The following is an 18,976-nucleotide window of genomic DNA, read 5'->3' on the forward strand; positions in this document are numbered from 1 at the left end:
AGGGAAACTGAACAACGCCCAGAGGTTGTGGGGTAGAGCGTCCATTTGTATCTGCTACAATTCCCGTTTTCGGTGGGAAGACTTCTCTCCTTCCAGTTGTTTCTGTGAATTCGCAGGCATCTATATTCTCATTGTTTTGATTGGTTCTGAGCTTCTAGTGAATTATCTCATTGTAGATGTTTTCTTCCTTCTGCTTGCTGCCAACCTCATGTGGATCTCAGCCATTCGTCTCCGATTTCCTCTGCAAACTTAAAGAAGATGTTTTTCCAGGGTGTGTTTTGATGGATACATGTGGGCAGCACCAGCTTTAGAAGATGAGGGGATTGGGAGAGTTTTCATCTATGAAAAAAATATATTTTAAAATTTAGTATTACACAATCTTGGTCTAGAAAATCTTAGGGCCCTATCCTGGGCTGTGTTCCTCAGGCATAGAGCCTGAGACAGGGCTTCTTGTGGCTTCAATGATGTCTGTAAGGGGATGAAGAAAGCAGGATAGAAAAGGGGGAAAAGCTAGGGAAACTGTGGATCCTAGGGGGAGCTCGGGAATGAAAATAGCAGCACAGTATTCTCCTTGCTAGAGACCAAGGATAGCTTTTTATGCCTTTGCATTAGCCAGTCACTGGCTGCAGGCTACCTCTCAGGCATTTCTGAACTAACTGCTCCTGTTGTTAGCAGGCACTTTTCACGAGAAGGGTGCAGCTGTGAGCGGCTGGCATCCAGTGCTCAGAGACGCTGGCGGATGGGTGTGTCCACACTTGTTTGTCAAAGGGGATGTCGTTGGAATGACAGAAATGCCTACTGTGGCCACTTGGCTATGACGAGTTCTCACTGGCTAGACTCCTCCAGAGGCTCTGGCCTTCTGCAACAGAGCTCCTCTCCATTTTTTTTTCCCTCTCAAGATTCTTCTGCTTCTTCAACTCCTGGCCAACTCTATGGCTTTTTAAATTTTATTTTTTATTGGAGTTTAGTCATTTCACAATGTTATGTTACTTTCTGCTGTGAGGCAAAGTGAATCAGCTCTGCAGACGTATATTCTCTCTTCATCACCAGAGCACTGAATAGCGTTTCCTCTGCTATACAGTAGGTTCTTATTAGTTCTATGTTTATACATAGTAGAGTATATACATCAATCCCAACCTCCCAATTCATTCCACCAACCCCCTGTTTTCTCCCCCTGGTGTCCATACATTGGTTCTTGAAATACAAATTGACTTTTGATATCATATAAAACAATTGATTCTCAATATCCCTTGAAAAAGAACTTCCTTTGCCTGTCCTGAGTTAAATAAAGGACTACTCAGTCAAGTTATTCTGGTTCTTGTTTAGCTTCATGGAAAAGTCCACAGACACCTTGGAATTTTAGCCTCCACTCTCTTTTATCCACTTCTGAATGTGGAGATATAGTTTACACTGAAACAAACGTCTGCATTAACAGAAGAGTTTATAGTCAGTTTGCTTTTAAACAGCAATGATTTTATCTTTGTAAAAGATGAATAGCAACTAAATGAGGAGATACGCTTACCTTTGGTGAAAAAAGCAGCATATGTAAAGATGCAGAGAACTGAACTTGCCAGGCTTAGGAAACCTGAAATAGTTAAATCGGATTTAAATTCAAATTGTGCAAGGATCCAGCAACAAGTGAAATGAGACGCAGAGGTAAGTAGGTAGGGGTCATAGGTTTAATGGGTTCATATGTGATATCCTTGGAGAAGGAAATGGCAACCCACTCCAGTATTCTTGCCTGGAGAATTCCATGGACAGAGGAGCCTGGTGGGCTACAGCCCGTGGGGTCGCAAAGAGTCCGACATGACTGAGTGACTATCCCTCATGTGATATCAAGGAGTACAGACTTTACCCTGAAGACATGCTATGCTTATTTAGATCAGCATTTAAGAAAGACTGTTCTCTATCTTCCTTGCGGAGTTTGGACTTGAGAAGGGCAACAAAGGGATAGCAACATCAGTCATGTTGCTTTCCTACAAAAACATGAACAATGATGCTGTTTCTGAAATAACATTATGACAATATGATTCAGAGAATGGTAAGCTTAGATGACATAAAAAGTAAAAAAGACAGGACCAGATGATGAATAGGATCAAATAAGGGCAGTGAGTACTCAGGAGAGATTACCAGCTTTGGGGCTTACGTAATAGTCTCTCAGCCCCTATTCTCGTTATCTCTACACTCTCAATAAAATAAAAGTGGTATTATGCTCTACATATTGTTTTATAACATTTGATAGTATAAGCATCTTTCTTTATAGTAAGCATGGTATAAAATATTAATTTCAATAACTGCTTAGTGTTTTATTATATAGACATTAAATGGTTTATTTCATCTCCTATTGTTTATTGTCTAAATATTATAAACCATGTAGTTAAAGGTCTTTAAAGCCAACATATGTTTGTGTTCTTAATTATTATTCAAGGATGTTCCTAGAAAAAAATTACTGCTTTATTTTTTAAGGTTGCTGATAAATATGGCCAAGTTGTTCTCCAGAAGGTTTATGTACCAAAATATTCACAAAACCACCCACTCTTTGATTTAAAGTGTCATGGAAGTTGTCCTCTGTGACAGCTCTAGTTGCATCAATTAAAATGTTTTAATGGCTACTTTTACTTTAGCCTTATTTCTATGGGGATATTTGGGGAACTTAAGGATTTTTATTTGTGGTAAGGAATATAGCCCTTTTTAGTCTTGTAGATAGTTTCATCTTCCTTTTGGAAAAATAGAAAATAATCTAAAAAAAAGTCAACTTCAAGGACTTCCCTAATGCTGCAGTGGATAAGACTCTACCTGTCAATGCAGGGGACCACTGGTCCGAGAAGTTTCCACATGCCTCGGAGCAATTAAGTCTGTGCACCACATCTAATGAGCCTGCAAATCGCAACTACTGAGCCCATGAGTCACAACGACTGAAGCCCATGCATGACTCGAGAATCACCAAAGTGAGAAGTCTGTGCACCACATGGAAGGGTAGCCCCAACCCCTGTAACTAAGAGAAAGCTCACATGGAGCAATGAAGACCCACCACCAAAAAAAAGAAAAAAAAATCAACTTCAAAAGTCATGTGTATAGCATGTATCAGTTGATAATTAGTAAATTTGTTTATATGCCTATTAAGTCAATAAATGTTTATTAAAAGCTCATACTTATTCTAGATAATGTGAATAAAACCTCTTCCCTAATTCAGATTCACCCAGTGATCATGATGATAACAATGACGATCATCACAAGATCTGATATTTATACGGTGTCTCCTAAGGGTCAAGCACTATTTTCTTAGCAACTCTGTGAAACACTTAATATTATTATCTTCATGAAGCAGACAGGAAAGGACATGAGAAATGAGATGCATCAATGAAACAAAGTGTGCTTTCTGCTCTAAGTCACTCGGGGCACTAGGAGTTCACTGAAGGGGCTTCCAATGAGTCTTGCAGGGGTGGGTCTTCTCAGAGGCTTCCTGGAGGAGTCATTGTGTACACTGAGACACTAAAGCTGAAGAAAGTTAGCTTATGTGCTCTTTATGTATGTGTGTGTGTATTTATATCCATGAGTGTGGACTTTTTAATTTTGCAAGTATTACAGGAAGCAGGGAACCAATATTTACTGATCATGCCTCTTGTCTGATACTACGGCTAAGTCTTTCACACCCTCCATTTGTAAATTATGAAGACTCCTGCTTTGCGAATCTGTTGGGAGACCATCGTGAATGAAGCGTCTAGTCCTTGGTGAGAGTTTGGTGATGGCAGCCGGGACCCCAGTGGTTTTGCCCTTTGACTCTCCTATTTTACACATGAAAGGACTGAAGCTTGCCAAAGTAAAGGGAACTTGCTCAAGGTCACCTAGGGAATAACGCTGGCAAGATTCCAGTCCAGGCTCTGCTGAATTGTCTCTCAGCACCTACCCCTCCTCTGCCCATCACAGGGATAAACCAGGAGCAGACAGTGAAGAAACTGGCCATGGAGGCTCAGGAAACCTGAACAGCACTGCCTTTGTTCTCCATCCAAAACCTCGGTGACCTCCAGCATCTTTTTAAATTCCTCTGAGTGGAAGATCTTCAGCCAGCCTCCACTGAGACCTTGGATTCTTTTCTCCAGTAGAAGGCGATGAGACAGCTAGAGCCACGGAAGTGCCCTAAGCTGTCAAAGTTTTTATTTTTTAAAAACACTTCAGCACCTCAGTTCAGTTCAGTTCAGTCACTTAGCCGTGGCCAACTCTTTGTGACTCCAGGGACTGCAGCACACCAGGCCTCCCTGTCCATCACCAATTCCCGGAGCTTGCTCAAACTCACCATCGTGTCGGTGATGCCATCCAGCCGTCTCATCCTCTGTCGTCCCCTTCTGCTCGTATAAACTTTAAGTAGTGTCCACCATGAGCAAATGTTGCCTTTTTCTGTGGCATGGGGTAGATAGAATGACTCTTGATACTCCTGTCTAACAGTTTTTTGTTCATTTATTTCCACTCACATTTTGTATCCAACCCCGATTTCTGCATTCTTGCCTATCACGCTACAAAATCAGTGTAAGTAAAGCTTGCCAATAACTTTCTAGCAGAAAAATTCAATGTTTAGTTATTGGTATTATATGGCATCATACAGGAAAACCATTCAATATTCCTTTCCTTTTCAAAGCCGATACTATCCATCTCATCATCTAAACCAGAAATCTGGAAACTGTCCCATGGACTTAGCTTCCTTCACCCAACTCATCTGTAAACTCTTGTCTGCTCCCCTGACCTTTTCTTCCCTACCTTTCCTACTGGACAAACGTGTGGATCCTATTTGGTGGCAATTTCTAAGCCAATCTCATCTGGCTACCACGAGCTTCAAGCCTTTCTTACTGATAAGCCTGATACCCACGATTTTGGGACAAATCACATGACTGATGTATTTCCATATTGTTTTGAAAAGCTTCATTTACTCTGGCTTCACCTACAAATGGATGAATTAGAGATAAACCACACATCCAAGTTGCACTGACTCCTCCCGTGTTGATTCATCTTGTTGGTTCCCTGGCTTATAGGAACACTTGGGTTGTAGTCCTTTCTCCAGGCCATCAACAGCATCTGTTTAACTTTGGGATGGATATTCAAGCTCTGGAAGGGTTAATTTTCCCCTATATAAATTTGGGATAATAATAGTACCTATTTCATAAGATGGTTTTGAATATTACATGAGCTAGTGAACATAAAACATCTCGTTTAGTGTCAGGCATGGTACAGTTCCTCAAACTAATATATGCACTTCCTCAAACTATTACACAGTTGTTATTGTCATTATAATTAATACTGTTCTATTTGCCTGGGAGCCCTTTTCTGAACCTCGTTTTTTGTGATTTCAGTTCTCCTAGGAGTATAGTCTCTGTGTAACCTTTATTCTCTATCTAGTAAGAAGAAAACCTCTAGAAATATGGCTGCAACCTGGCTAACTCTTGAGTTGGATCCACTGCTACATTGTCATTACCTGCAGATTAAACTTCCAGCCTCTCTGAAACATTTCTGAACCCTTGTGATATTTTGGTTTCATTCACCCAAGAGTCCACATTTCTCAGCTTGGTCAAGTGACTCTGTAGTGTCCACGTGAATTTTCTTTCTCAAAGAATGACTGGCTACTTGGCTTTGGTATATTGCATGCATAATCATATTTCCACTAAAATATAGGGTGATTTTGGAGGACAGAGGAGTGAACTACTTCTTCAATAAGAAGGAAACAGAGAAAAAACTGGGTAGAATCTGAGCTTGAGGTCATAGAAGTATAGAGTTGGTTCCAGGGCTGGGTAGCAGCACGAGTGAAATGTTGGTGGCACAAAAATGAAATGACAGGTTACGGCCCTGATTCCCGAAGTTCTACAGTTTGATCATACTTGAGTATGTCAATTCCTACTGAAATTAATACTGTTGGAGTATGGCATGCTTCTTGTCTACTTCCTACCTGATTCCAAACTAAATCGAACTCAGAGATAATATTAAAACCTGTCCAGCTTCACTCAGCTCCTGGGACAATCTATCTACCCAATTAAAGGGGCATTGAAACTGGGAAACATGCTCTTTGCTTTGTTTTCTTCTAATTCATCATTTATTGATTCATAGATCACTCATCATGTGATCGAGGTGCTTTACACTAAACATCACAACAGAACTCTCAGATAAATACAATCAAGAAACTATAGAACTAACCACAACAACAAAACTGGAATGAAGCAACATTACGTCAAACTTCAAAGATGCTGAGAAGTGGCAGTATACAAAATGTAATTTCAACTGGAGACCAGACGGGCAAAGATACACAGGCACAACAACCCCAAATGGGCAGATTTGTAGAGGGTGAATGAGTATATAAAGTAAAATTTCACAACCAAAAATGAAGGCCATTAAAGATGCTATGACATTCTAATGATCTCAGAACTAGTAGAATAACTTCACAAAGATATTACCTTGTAATGACGAGGAAACCAACCTCACTTGGATTTTAAGCTCATGAAAAGAGGCCAGAAAGCCAACTGTGTGTTTTTTAGGGTTAGATCTTGAAGGAGTAGGAGAGCCAGGATTGAGCATGCCTCCCTTGATGCCCTTTTCCTCCTGGTGCCCTGACGGTGCTGCATATGGAATCTCAGATCTCAAGAGGTGTTCTGGCTTCTATTCCTCTGCCCTTTGTTCCTATTGGCTAAGCATCTTATAAATTTTCTTCTCTATGTTTGCATGGTTTTGTTCTTGCATCACTGTTCGCATTTCTCTTATTTTAGGGAGCTATAGAGTGGTGCTGGGTATAGTGGAGAGAGTATTGATCTGTAATTGAAAAGACAAGAATCTCATTCTGGTTCAGACTGGGTATTTGGTTTCTCAGGTCAGAATTGGCAGACTATAGCTTGTGGCCAAATCTGGCCTGCTTCCAGTTTTTATTCAACTTTTGATCTAAGAATGGATCATACATTTTAATCTGGTTTTTAAAAATATCAAAAGAAGAATAATAAAGCATGACATACAAATTATATGGAATTCAAATTTTCAGGATTCATTAATAAAGTTTTATTGAAACTTGGTATAGTTACATGTTTCCGTATTGTCTATGATTGCTTTCATGAAACAATGGCAAAGTTGAATATTTGTGATAAAGACAAGTTTGCTGACTCCTGTCTTGGGTCTTCAGATTCCTTCATAAGATATATACATGCACAAGCATTTCAAGAATGTTATTTTCTCCTTCCTCTTATGAAAAAAGAACTGACTTTAAAAAGTCAAACACTGTTTAACATACAAGCCACAATGGAGCTAAGCTGTAAAAAAAACCCAATTGTATATTATTTTCAAAGTCTCATCATCATCATCCATGATAGGGCTTGTTCTCATAAAATAAGTAACAGTAACTGAACTGAACTGAACTGAACTGAACAGTGGAACAGGTGTCCTCACACCTTGATTGCACAGTAACCCTTCTGAAAAGGAATCTTTGGAAGCTTGCTTATTGGAGTAGTAATATTGTCTTGACAGCCTTGGTCAATTTTAATCTTTGACTAAGCACTAGGATAGTAATCTCTGAATGATTGAATAAGTCACCCTGAGTCCATTCCTGGATAAAACCCAGGTCTCCTGTATTGCAGGTGGATTCTTTACCATCTGAGCTACCAGGGAAGCCCAAGAATACTGGATTGGATAGCCTATCCCTTCTCCAGGGGATCTTACTTATCCAGGAATTGAACTGGGGTCTCCTGCATTGCAGGCAGATTCGTTACCAGCTGAGCTACCAGGGAAGCCCTATTCTCTTATATAAACACAATTGAGTCACATGATTTTTTTTTTTCTTAAATGGGAACTTTAGAAACAAAGTAAAATAATTAGAAATAAGGACCAAGACAAAAACATAGGATGCAATGTATGTGTCTCCACTAAGGAAATGAATTCATATATCTGTCTTCATTGGACTGAGATTACTTCTAAAAACCTTCACAATTCATTTCTGACTCTCCAATGCCTTATACAGCACCTGTGTGTGAAAGTCACTCAGTCATGTCCCACTCTCAGTGACCCCATGGACTGTAGCCCACCAGGCTCCTCTGTCCATGGGATTCTCCAGACAAGAATACTGGGGTAGGTTGCCATTTCCTTCTCCAGAGGAGCTTCCCCACTTGGGGATTGAACCTGTGTGCTCTACACTGCAGGCAGACAGTTCACCATCTGAGCCACCAGGCAAGTTCAGTGAGTAAATAAAAAAAGAAAAGAAGGAAGAAAGATTATATAGTGATAAAATACACATTTTTCCAAAGCAGGGAGTAATTGAATATATAAATCAACATAGGAGCAATAGTGTTGACATGGTTTACCTTTCAAAAAGTGAAATTTTCTTTCTCTTTTGACATAGCTGATTACATTGAGAATGTTGGTTCATATCAAGTTTCCAATGTCTTTTCTTCAACATTCTGTTTCATTATGACTTGAAGTGCTCTCTTCTCCAGTCTATTGTTCTAAATTCAGATATTCACCACTCATGTAGATTAAAAGAAGGCTTTCATATTTACTTTCATATTTATAAAAATATCTAATTACCCTATTCCAAGGGCTTTCTGGAAAACAAATGTTGTGACAATAGTTGTTTGGGCTGTTGTACATTTGAAAAAAAAATATCCCTGAGCAATTTATACAAGGACAAATTTCAAAGTAATTTCAGAAACTTTTTATTTTTTTTTCCAGAGTCACTGCAAGTGAAACATTTCCGAAGTCTTATTGTATTTAATCATCATAACAATCCTGAAAAGTGTCTGATCTAATCTATAAGACACTGAGACCGAAAGAAAATAAGGATTTTCCCAAAGAAGAAAAAAAAATGACGTTTAATTCTACAGCCCAGATGACCAAGTGAAATATCTTAATAGGTGGCATTCTTGACCTGATTTTTTGTGATTTGTTTAAAGACTAAAACCCCATCCTTTTGAAAGAAAGTGTCTCTGAATATTTTCTATTTTCTCCGACACCCTCACCCTGCAATGATGATTAGTCAGATTGGAGGAAATACCTGCCACTCTGATTGGCGGCCTGCATAGAGATGCATTTGCTTCTATCCTGAATCTGAAAGAAGGTCTTCAGACAGTCAACCTTGACAATCAATGAAGAAAAACTTCAGGACTAGTTCATTGTGATTTCCTAGCCAAAAGTGCTGGGAAGCTATTTGTTAGAATTTTAAAGGAAGCTGGTTGACACAAAACCAAAGAAAAACAATACTTCAGAAAGAGAGGAAACATTAAATATCAATTAAAGCCACTTTTTATACTCTTGTGATAAACATTACTCACAATGTGCTAAATCCACTTTACAGATGAATGAAACCTCTACTATACCTTAAAATAAACAAAGATGAGTGTTTGAAAGTAACAGAGCTATTTGGGTCAGTTAAAAAAATTCTGATGCCCTTTCCTGCAGTGATCTAAGTGCAACATTGTACCCTTTCTACTAAAGACAAAATTCTGTCTTTAGTACTATTTTATGTATTTAGTACTATGTATTTAGCACTAATTTAGTAATATTTTATGCATTAGTTTTAATATTTTACATAAAATATAAATAATATACATAAAATATACTATTTAATATATTTATGTATTTATTTTTTTGGCTTCCCTGGTGGCTCAGATGGTAAAGTGCCTGCCTATAATGCGGTAGACCTGGGTTTGATCCCTGGGTCCGGAAGATCCCCTGGAGAAGGAAATGGCAACCCACTCCAGTATTCTTTCTTGCCTGGAAAATTTCATGGACAGAGGAGCCTTGTAGGCTACAACCCATGGGATCGCAGAGTCGGACATGACTGAGTGACTTCACTTCACTTCACTTCTTTACTTTCAGCTCCACTTTCACCCAAAGTCAAGTTATAGCTCATTGTACTTCTTTCTGGAAGAGAGTTGTTCAAGTAACATCTTCTTATTATGGAAGGATATTTGGGGAATGGACAGTTTCTTGGCTATGAGCTACTGTCATTTAAATAATTGGTGGTTTAGTTGGGAAATAAACTAACATATATTTGAATTTCAAGGTTTAAATAAGTTTTTGAGTTACAGAGGTAAGAAATTCAAGGTAGAAAATGGACGAATTTACCATTTTAATATTTGATAGGTATTTAAAAATTCTATTCGACTGCCAAAAAAATGGTACCCTCTCATTTTCACAAATGTCTCAACCAAATTATTCACATTATTTTATGAAGAGTGCTTGGTTTCCATAAGTTCATACTTAAAAAATAACAGACTCCTTCCTGGAAGCAAATATATGCAGACTTCCATCCTAGAGAATCCTGTGAAATATAATTGCACACTTTAAAAGGAAAGTTTTATAGTATGTGGATTATATATCAATTAAAAATAAGCAAATAGGAAGCAGAAGAAAAAATATGAGATTATTTTTTAACAGACATGTTATGGGCTGAATTGTGTACCTTCAAAATTCATATGCTGAAATCGTAACATCCAGAATGTGACTCTCTTTGGAGTTAGGGCCTCTAATGAGGTAGTTAAGATAAAATGAGATAATATTGATGGGCTCAAATCCAATATACCTGGCATCCTTATAAAGAGATTGAGATGCAGATACAGAGAGGAGACCATCTAAAGACAATGAAAGAAGATTCTATCTACAAGATAAGAAGACCTCAGGAGAAACCAGCCTTGTCCCAACGTGGTCTCAGACGTCTAGCCTCCAAAACTATGAGAAAATAAGTTCTTGTACTTTAAGCATCTTAGTCTGTTGTACATTGTTGGGGCAGCCCTAGAAAGCAAATATACATGCTATCCTCACTTTAACAGTTTTAGCTTGATTCCTTTTTGACCTGTTTCCATACAGCAACATATATTTTTATGCTAGACAGCCTAATGTGTCAGAAATCATTTGCCTTATGTTTTTCAGGTGTTTTATTTTTTATATCTGTTCAGATAGTGCAAGTGAGATGAGAGCCACTGTTTAACTTTTAATATCTTTATTGTATTATTCTTAATAGACTTGAAATGATTTCTTTAGTGAGGTTTGAATCATCTACCTAAAAGGTGCTTTCCTTCTTACTCATTTTCTGCTTTCAAATTGCCCTGATTAGTGATAAAAACCAAAGAAACCGGAAGCATAGTATTGACATTTGAACATAGCACAGTAGCAGTTTACCTTTTCCCTCCCGTGTATACACACTCCACTCTTTGGAGTGGTTGTCAGATTGCACTAAGCTTGAATGGCTTTCAGCAACCTCAATGGGCTTGCTTATGAACAACGGGACAGGAACTGAGGCCTCCTGAAAGCATCTAACCTTTACCTAAGATTTCTCTAGAATTTCTCATGTGGCCATTTCTTTAGAGAAAGCTAAATGAAAGGGTTATACTCGGGTTCTCTTTTTTGAGGAGATACCTAGGTCTGATCTTCATGACTTTACTTATTTCTTATGCAATTTTTTTTTTTAATCAAGAAATATGCTAACCAGCTGTTCTCAGAATTTTCTCAGATTTTTTCCTCAATGTGTGACTTTGAGACATATTGGCAAGAGAAGGTGTGAATATTCAAATGAATTTCCTAGAAAGGATATAAAATCTACTTAAATTTTAAAAGAATTTCTTTAGTACAACTTTTTTTCCTGTTGGAAAGTGCAAATGCATTAGGTGGGAGCAAACCCTCATTGTAAAAGCTACTTTGGGGAGATTTGAAATATTCTTCTTCCTTTTTTTTTTTTTCTTTCTCTTCTATCTCATAAATACAGGCATTGCCTTGGCACTGGGAATGCTTTTGGGCAGAAACATAGGTAAGCAATTAGGTTTATGAACAGCTTATAGCTTAATAGGGAAGATGGACATCAAATAAATAATGACTTAAAAAAATCACATACATTATGACATAAATGATTAATTATTGGTTTGACATGATCCTAAAGAATAGAAACAGAGTACTCTGAGGATGCGGACTACTGAACTTTATCCTTATCTTTGTGGCCAGTAAGGCTAGTAAGGCTTCCCCAAGACTGATAAGGAATGAAGAGCCTAAATCATTCAGATCCAGGTTAAAGACATTGGCTTTTATTTTGAGAAAAATGAGAAAGCATAAAATAGCCATAAAAATGAAGTCAAAATCAGAATCGCATTTCACAAAACAACCCTGCAGAAAATGGATTTATTGGGAACAAGAGGAGATGGAAGGAGGCAAATGAGCTGGGCTTCATAGTAATATTCTATGATAGACAGAGTGATGGCTTCAATGTATGTGTAGGTTATCTTAATGTAACAAGAAAACTGGGACTTCTACTATTGGAGACAGAACCTTCAAATCATACACTAAAATGCAAAAAAGATAATATGGATCAGAGTCCTAGATAGTTTAATGACTATAGTTATACATACATAAACACATACACACAGTTCTTTCAGAATTTCTAGAAGTTACTACAAAGAAGTGGGATTTCTATGTAAGCAAGTAGACTTTAAACCTGAGATATTTGAATATTGCACCCTTGAACTGATGAGTCCTATGGCCTCCAAGATGTATACATACTGATTTAATGATTATAAAGTGCAACCAACATACACTGTATTTCAATAAATGGTGCTCCCCTCCATCCAGTTATTAAAACCAGAAATTGTGGATGCATCCTTGATTTATTTTTATTTTTCACCACCCGTGTCATTCTTTGTTGCTGTTCAGTCACTAAGTCATGTCCGACTAACAATGTTGTGTTAGTTTCAGGTGTATAGCAAAGTGATTCAGTTTTCCATATACATGTGTCAATTCTTTTTCAAATTCCTTTCCCATTTAGGTATTACAGAGTACTGAGAAACATCTCCCGTGCTATACAGTAGGTCCTTGTTGGTTATCTATTTTAAAATAGCAATGTGAACATTTAAGATTTTAAAATAAAAATTTTCAATAAAGGGATACATATGTGGGTAGGTAAGACACCGCCTCCTGGTATGGGGAAATCGGCTGAATATATACAGTAAACTCAGGGGAACTTTTCAGACTATATATGTACCCAGTGCACCCCTACCTTTTCTTGCAGACTCTGCTAATACGATTAATGTTTCAAGCTTATATATCAGTTCACCTCAAGAAACTGAGTTTTTTTTTCCATTTATTTTTATTAGTTGGAGGCTAATTACTTTACAATATTGTAGTGGGTTTTGCCATACATTGATTTTTTTTTTTTTTCCTATGCTACATGAATTTCTATGACTTCGCCATGATTGATCTGGTTTTGTTACTATTTCGGTGACTTGAAATGGCAACCCACTCCATTATGCTTGCCTGGAGAATCCCATGGACAGAGGAGCCTGACATGCTACAGTCTACGGGATCGCAAGAGTTGGACACGATTTAGCAACTAAACTACCATCACAGTTTTCTTGGATACTTTGAACTGGTTGGGGGTAGAAACTCTATTTTCATGTCTTAAAATATGCGAGGTGCCACAGAGCCTTTAGAAATATTCTATTATTAATTTTGTGAGATTATTACAAGATTGCCTTTCTTTTGGAGAAGGGAATGGCAACCCGCTCCAGTATTCTTGCCTGGAGAATCCCATGGAGAGAGGAGCCTGGCGGGCCACAGTCCATGGGATCACAAAGGGTTAGACACAGCTGAGGGAGTAACACACGCCTTTCTTTTAACATTTAAAGAGACAGATATAGCAATCTATATCTACAATGGAAAGCACCTTAGCATTAGGTAGCTCATTAACTTGTAAATGTTTAGCTAACGTGCAGAGGGGAGGCCAAAACACCTGAGCTGTCACACACCAGGGACTGTGTGACCGAGGAAGAGGAAGGGAATTCACTCTTGCAGTCAGGGATGCAGCAGATTACCCTACCACAGTTAGCCTGAGACTGCGGACCTTGGAAGTAAGTACAAGTTGAATTAAAGCCATATTTTAGTCTGAACTGACCTCACAGTTCCCAGGTCCAGAGGCCTTCCTAGAACTATCGGAGGACCTCCTTGGTAAGCAGACTGTCGGATGCTCACTGTGTGGCAAGGACAATGGAGGACTCGGGAAGACATTCTTCTTACTGCCTCTCTCTCTCTCCTTGTGTACATGCACACACACACGCACTGTCTTTTTCTTTTTTATATTGTTCTATTGTTATTCTTTATTATTCCTTTAATTTTCATTTTCAGCTTACTTTTCGCTTTTTAAAAAACTCTTATTTTTAAATAAATTTATTTTATTCTATTTTTTAATTTTCGTATTGCTCTTTTTAAAAATATTATATTCCCTCCCACCCATTGTTTTTGATTTTGTAGTTTTGCTAGTCTAGTTTTTCCGATTTATTTTCACATATGGATGTTTTGCTTATTGGCTCATATAATCTCTTCTTTTCTGGTTCCTGTTTTTATTTATTTATTTTCACTTTTCTCTCTCTTCTTTTCTTTTTATGAAAGTGAGTTTCTTTGGGTGTTCTTGTCTGTTGAGTGGTTTTGTTTTATTTTATACTATTTTTTCTTGGGAGTTTGTCTATCCATTCTTTTTTTGTTGTTTGTAAGTTTGGTTGACTTCATCTTTTTTTTTACACTCGATCTCTTTCTTTCTCTATCTCTACTATGCTGTGTGGCTTAGGGAGTCTTGGGGCTACAGTAAAGAATTAGAACTGAACCTCTGAGGTGGGAGACCTGATTCCAGGACGTTGGACCAGGAGAGAACTCCCGATCCCTTGAAACGTTAATGGATGAGAGCTCTCCCCAAGGCCTTCATCTCAACACAAAGACAAGACCCTACCAGAAAGTCAGCCAGCTCCAGTGGTGGGTGCACCACGCCAAACAGTCAATGAAACAAAAGCACAATCCTGCCCATTAGCAGCCAGGGTGCCCAAAGGCATCCCAAGCCCAGGGACACTGCAAAACTCACCACTGGGATCAGCACTGCCTTTCAGAGAGAAAAGATTGGCTATGCCCACAAGAACACAGACAAGAATCCCAGCAACCAGATAACCTTCACAAGGCACTGGCCCTCCCAACCCACTGGGGGCAAACTCCACAAGTAAGAGTAACTATGACCTTGCAACCTGCAGAAAGGATATACCAATTATAGTAAATCAAACAAAATGAAAAGACAGAGAAACATGCAGCAGATAAAGGGAAAACTATAAAAATCCAAAAGACCAAATATATGGAGCAGAAATAGGCAATCTACTTGAAAAAGAATTCAGAGTAATCATAGTAAAGATACAAATTGAAAGATAAAAGTCGTATGATCATCACAATAGATGCAGAAAAAGCATTTGATGAAATTAAGCACACATTTATGATAAAAACTTCAAAATATGGTCATAGAAGGAATCTACCTCAACACAGTAAAGACTATATATGATAAACCCACAGCAAACATTCTCAGTGGTGAAAAACTGAAAGCATTCCCTTTAAGATCGGCAACAAGACAAGGGTGCACCTACACTCACTTCTATTATTCAACATAGTTTTGGAAGTCCTAGCTATGGCAATCAAAGAGGAAAAAGAAACAACAGGAATATGGATTGGAAAAAAAGAATTAAAACTCTCACTGTTGCAGATAATATGACACTATACATAGAAAACCCTAAAGTTACTATCAGAAAATTACTAGAGCTAATCAGTGAATTTAGCAAAGTCACAGGATACAAAATCAACACACAGAAATCACTTGCATTCTTATATGCTTACAATAAAAATCATAAAGAGAAATTAAGGAATCAATTTCATTCACCATTGCAACAAAAAGAATAAAATATCTAGGAATATTATAATATATCTATAATATCTAGGAATAAAATATCTACCTACGGGAGACAAAGGAACTATACACAGAAAGTTATAAGACACTGCTGAAAGAAATCAAAGATGACATAAATTGATGGAGAGATATTCCATGTTCCTGGTTTGAAAGAATCAATATTGTGAAAAGGACTATACTATGAAATGCAGCCTACAGATTCAATGTGATCCCTATCAAAATACCAATGTCATTTTTCACAGAACTAGAAGAAAAAATTTCACAATTATTTGGAAACACAAAAGACCTAATTAGACATGAAAAGATGCTCAGCATCACTCATTATTAGAGAAATGCCGATCAAAGCTACAATGAGATACAACCTCACACCAGTCAGAATGGCCATCATCAGAAATTCTACAAATAATAAATCCTGGAGATATTGTGGAGAAAATGGAAGCCTCTTGCATTGTTGGTGGGAATGTAAATTGATACAGCTACTATTGGAGACAGTATGGAGATTCCTTAAAAAACTAGGAATAAAACCACCATATGACCCAGCAATCCCACTTCTAGGCATATACCCCAAGGAAACAAAAACTGTAAAAGACACATGTGCCCCAATGTTCACTGCAGCACTATTTACAATAGCTAGAACATGGAAGCAACCTAGATGTCCATCCACAGATGAATGGATAAAGAAGCTGTGGTACATATACACAATGGAATACTACTCAGCCATAAAAAGGAGCCTATTAGAGTCAGTTCTAATGAGGTGGATGAACCTAGAGCCTATTATACGGAGTGAAGGGAGTCAGAAAGAGAAAGAGAATGATAAGTATTGTCTACTAATGCATATATATGAAATCTAGAAAGATGGTACTGATGAAATTACTTACAGGGAAGCAATGGAGACACAGACATAGGGAATAGACTTTTGGTCATGGCAGGGGTGGGGCGGAAGAAGAGGGTGAGATGTATGGAAAGAGTAACACAGAAATTTACATGATCATATGTAAAATGACAGCCAATGGGAGTTTTCTGTATGACCCAGGGGACTCAAACAGGGACTCTGTTACAACCTAGAAGGGTAGGATGGGGAGGGAGATGGGAGCGAGTTTCAAGAGGGAGGGGACTCGTCCCTTTAAAAATGAACCAATCTGTACATTATAAATAGCATGAATATTTTTTTTCCCACACATTGTCAAGAATGGGCATCATTAACCTTCAATCTTTGTCAATATGTTGTGTGAATAATTATTTCTAATGTCTTATGTTTTAAGAATTATGAGGCTATTTAATTATCTATTGCTGTGTAACAAATCATCCCCAAACTTAGCAGCTCAGAACAACAAGCATTTATTATCTCACGGTTTCTGTGGAAACAGCGATACGGACAACAGGTGTAGCTTAGCTGGGAGCCTCAGGCTCAGGCTCTCAGGCAGGCCGTCATCAAAGTATTGGCAGGGGCTACAGTCATCTCAGAGCTCAACTGGGGGCAAGTCCCCTTCCAATAGTGCTTGTGTGGTTGCTGGCAGGTCTTGTATCTTTTCCATATAGATCTCTCCACCCGCACCCTGAGTGTCCCCTTGACATGGCAGCAGGTCAGCCAAGGATGCTGAAGCCAGAGCAAGGAAGCTACAGTTCTTAATCACAGTGATAACATACATCATTTTTGCTTTTCCTATTTTCCAGGAACTGTTACCAGATCCAGCCCACACTTAAGAGGAGGATAATACCCAAGGATAAGAATCATTAGGAGCCACCTTAGAGACTGTCTATCTACCAGGGATGTAGAACACCTTTTTCTGTGCATGTGACTTGGTGTGTGTCCCATAAAGGTACTTTAAGATATTTATACTTTCAGGCTTATCCATTATGTGGTCTGAATTTATTACTATACTTGGGTCTTCCCAATTCTTAGTATACTTTCAAAAAATTAAACCCTTGAATGGTTTCTTGCATTATTTTTATATTTAAGTATTTAACCCATTTGACCAATTTGGATGTTACAAATAATAAGAGTTTTGCTTTACTTTTATCCAAATAGTGAGCTATTTATCTCAATAATATGTAGTGTATAATTCAGCTTCCCTTTCTCTAATTTGAAATGCAAGATGACAGCATTTTACCCCATTCTGCTAAAAATAAATAGATTTCTCCTCAAATTCTTGTGATTGCTTGTTATAATAAAATAAGTATAACCTGGGAGAATAAAGCTTATTTTGAAAACAATCATCTAACTGTACATGTCACCAAACTATTATTCTGAAATTTAATATATTTATTATTTGTGCCATCATATGTCATACAGCTTAAACTTCTAAGGACCTAATTATGTGATCCATGTAGTTATAAATTTTATATCTACTAAATGAAGCTATATTTTGAAGCCATCAGCAGTCAGTTGGTTTTGGCACTACTAAGACACACTCCATAGTGAAAATTAGAAATTAACATTTTCTTAGGACAATTAAAATTATTTATATGTCTAGATTCTTACTCCTACTCACCCAAGACCTAGGACTGCTGAGGAGGTGATCTGTCAGTGTTTCTGGATAGCTATCAGTTGCCAATTACATATTTCATAATTGAGAAAGTGATTGAGAAACTTCTTTCAGTTTCTCAAAAACCTCTTCTATATAATCTCCCTTATAGCTGAAAATTTTCCATTCAATTAAGTGGGTTCCCCTTTTTATATAAGAACATGGTGGGCTAAAGATGGCAAAACAGATCTCATAATTTCCTGTTAAGTCTTGCATCTACAGTCAGTCTGAAATGGGAGGGTACTCAATACCTATGGTATTAGTCCCAGCTTCTCATGAAAATCTAGGACTTAAGGAATTTTGCTTCTTATTCAGTGAAACTTGTTGTCTATATGATTTCTATTGTTATTATAACCGCTTTGTTATATTTACCTTGCTTTCTGATTGTCACAATATATGTCATTTCATCTGTTTGACTATTACCTCCTTGAAATTACACTACACTTCATAAGCTTCATAGGTTCTTCGGGCTTAACACAGTGCATTGCACAAGACAGATAATGAAAAGTATTTTTTGAATGAAATAAATCATAATACACTGCTTGGTGCATTTTGTCCTGGACTGAGAAAACACATCTTTTATACTAAGTCTGGGGCGTCTCTGGTGGCTCAGAGGTAAAGAATCTGCTGGCAGTGCAGGAGCCATAGGAGACGTAGGTTCAACCCCTGAGTCCAGAAGATGCCCTGGAGGAGGGCATGGCAACCCACTCCAGGATTCTTGCCTGGAGAATCCCATGGAGGGAGG

General features: G+C 37.9%; 1 long non-coding RNA gene across 1 annotated transcript in view; it reads left to right on the plus strand.

Moving 5' to 3' along the window:
* The window catches only part of LOC133042834 (uncharacterized), an 81,914-nt gene extending 64,402 nt beyond the window's left edge, over positions 1-17,512 (plus strand). Inside the window, exon 3 of the long non-coding RNA XR_009689597.1 lies at positions 17,381-17,512. This is a non-coding gene — a long non-coding RNA (uncharacterized LOC133042834). The remainder of the gene's footprint in view (positions 1-17,380) is intronic.
* The last annotated feature ends 1,464 nt before the right edge of the window (positions 17,513-18,976 follow it).

Source organism: Dama dama, chromosome 21 (genome assembly GCF_033118175.1).
Source record: "Dama dama isolate Ldn47 chromosome 21, ASM3311817v1, whole genome shotgun sequence".
NCBI classification, from domain to species: Eukaryota; Metazoa; Chordata; class Mammalia; order Artiodactyla; family Cervidae; genus Dama; species Dama dama.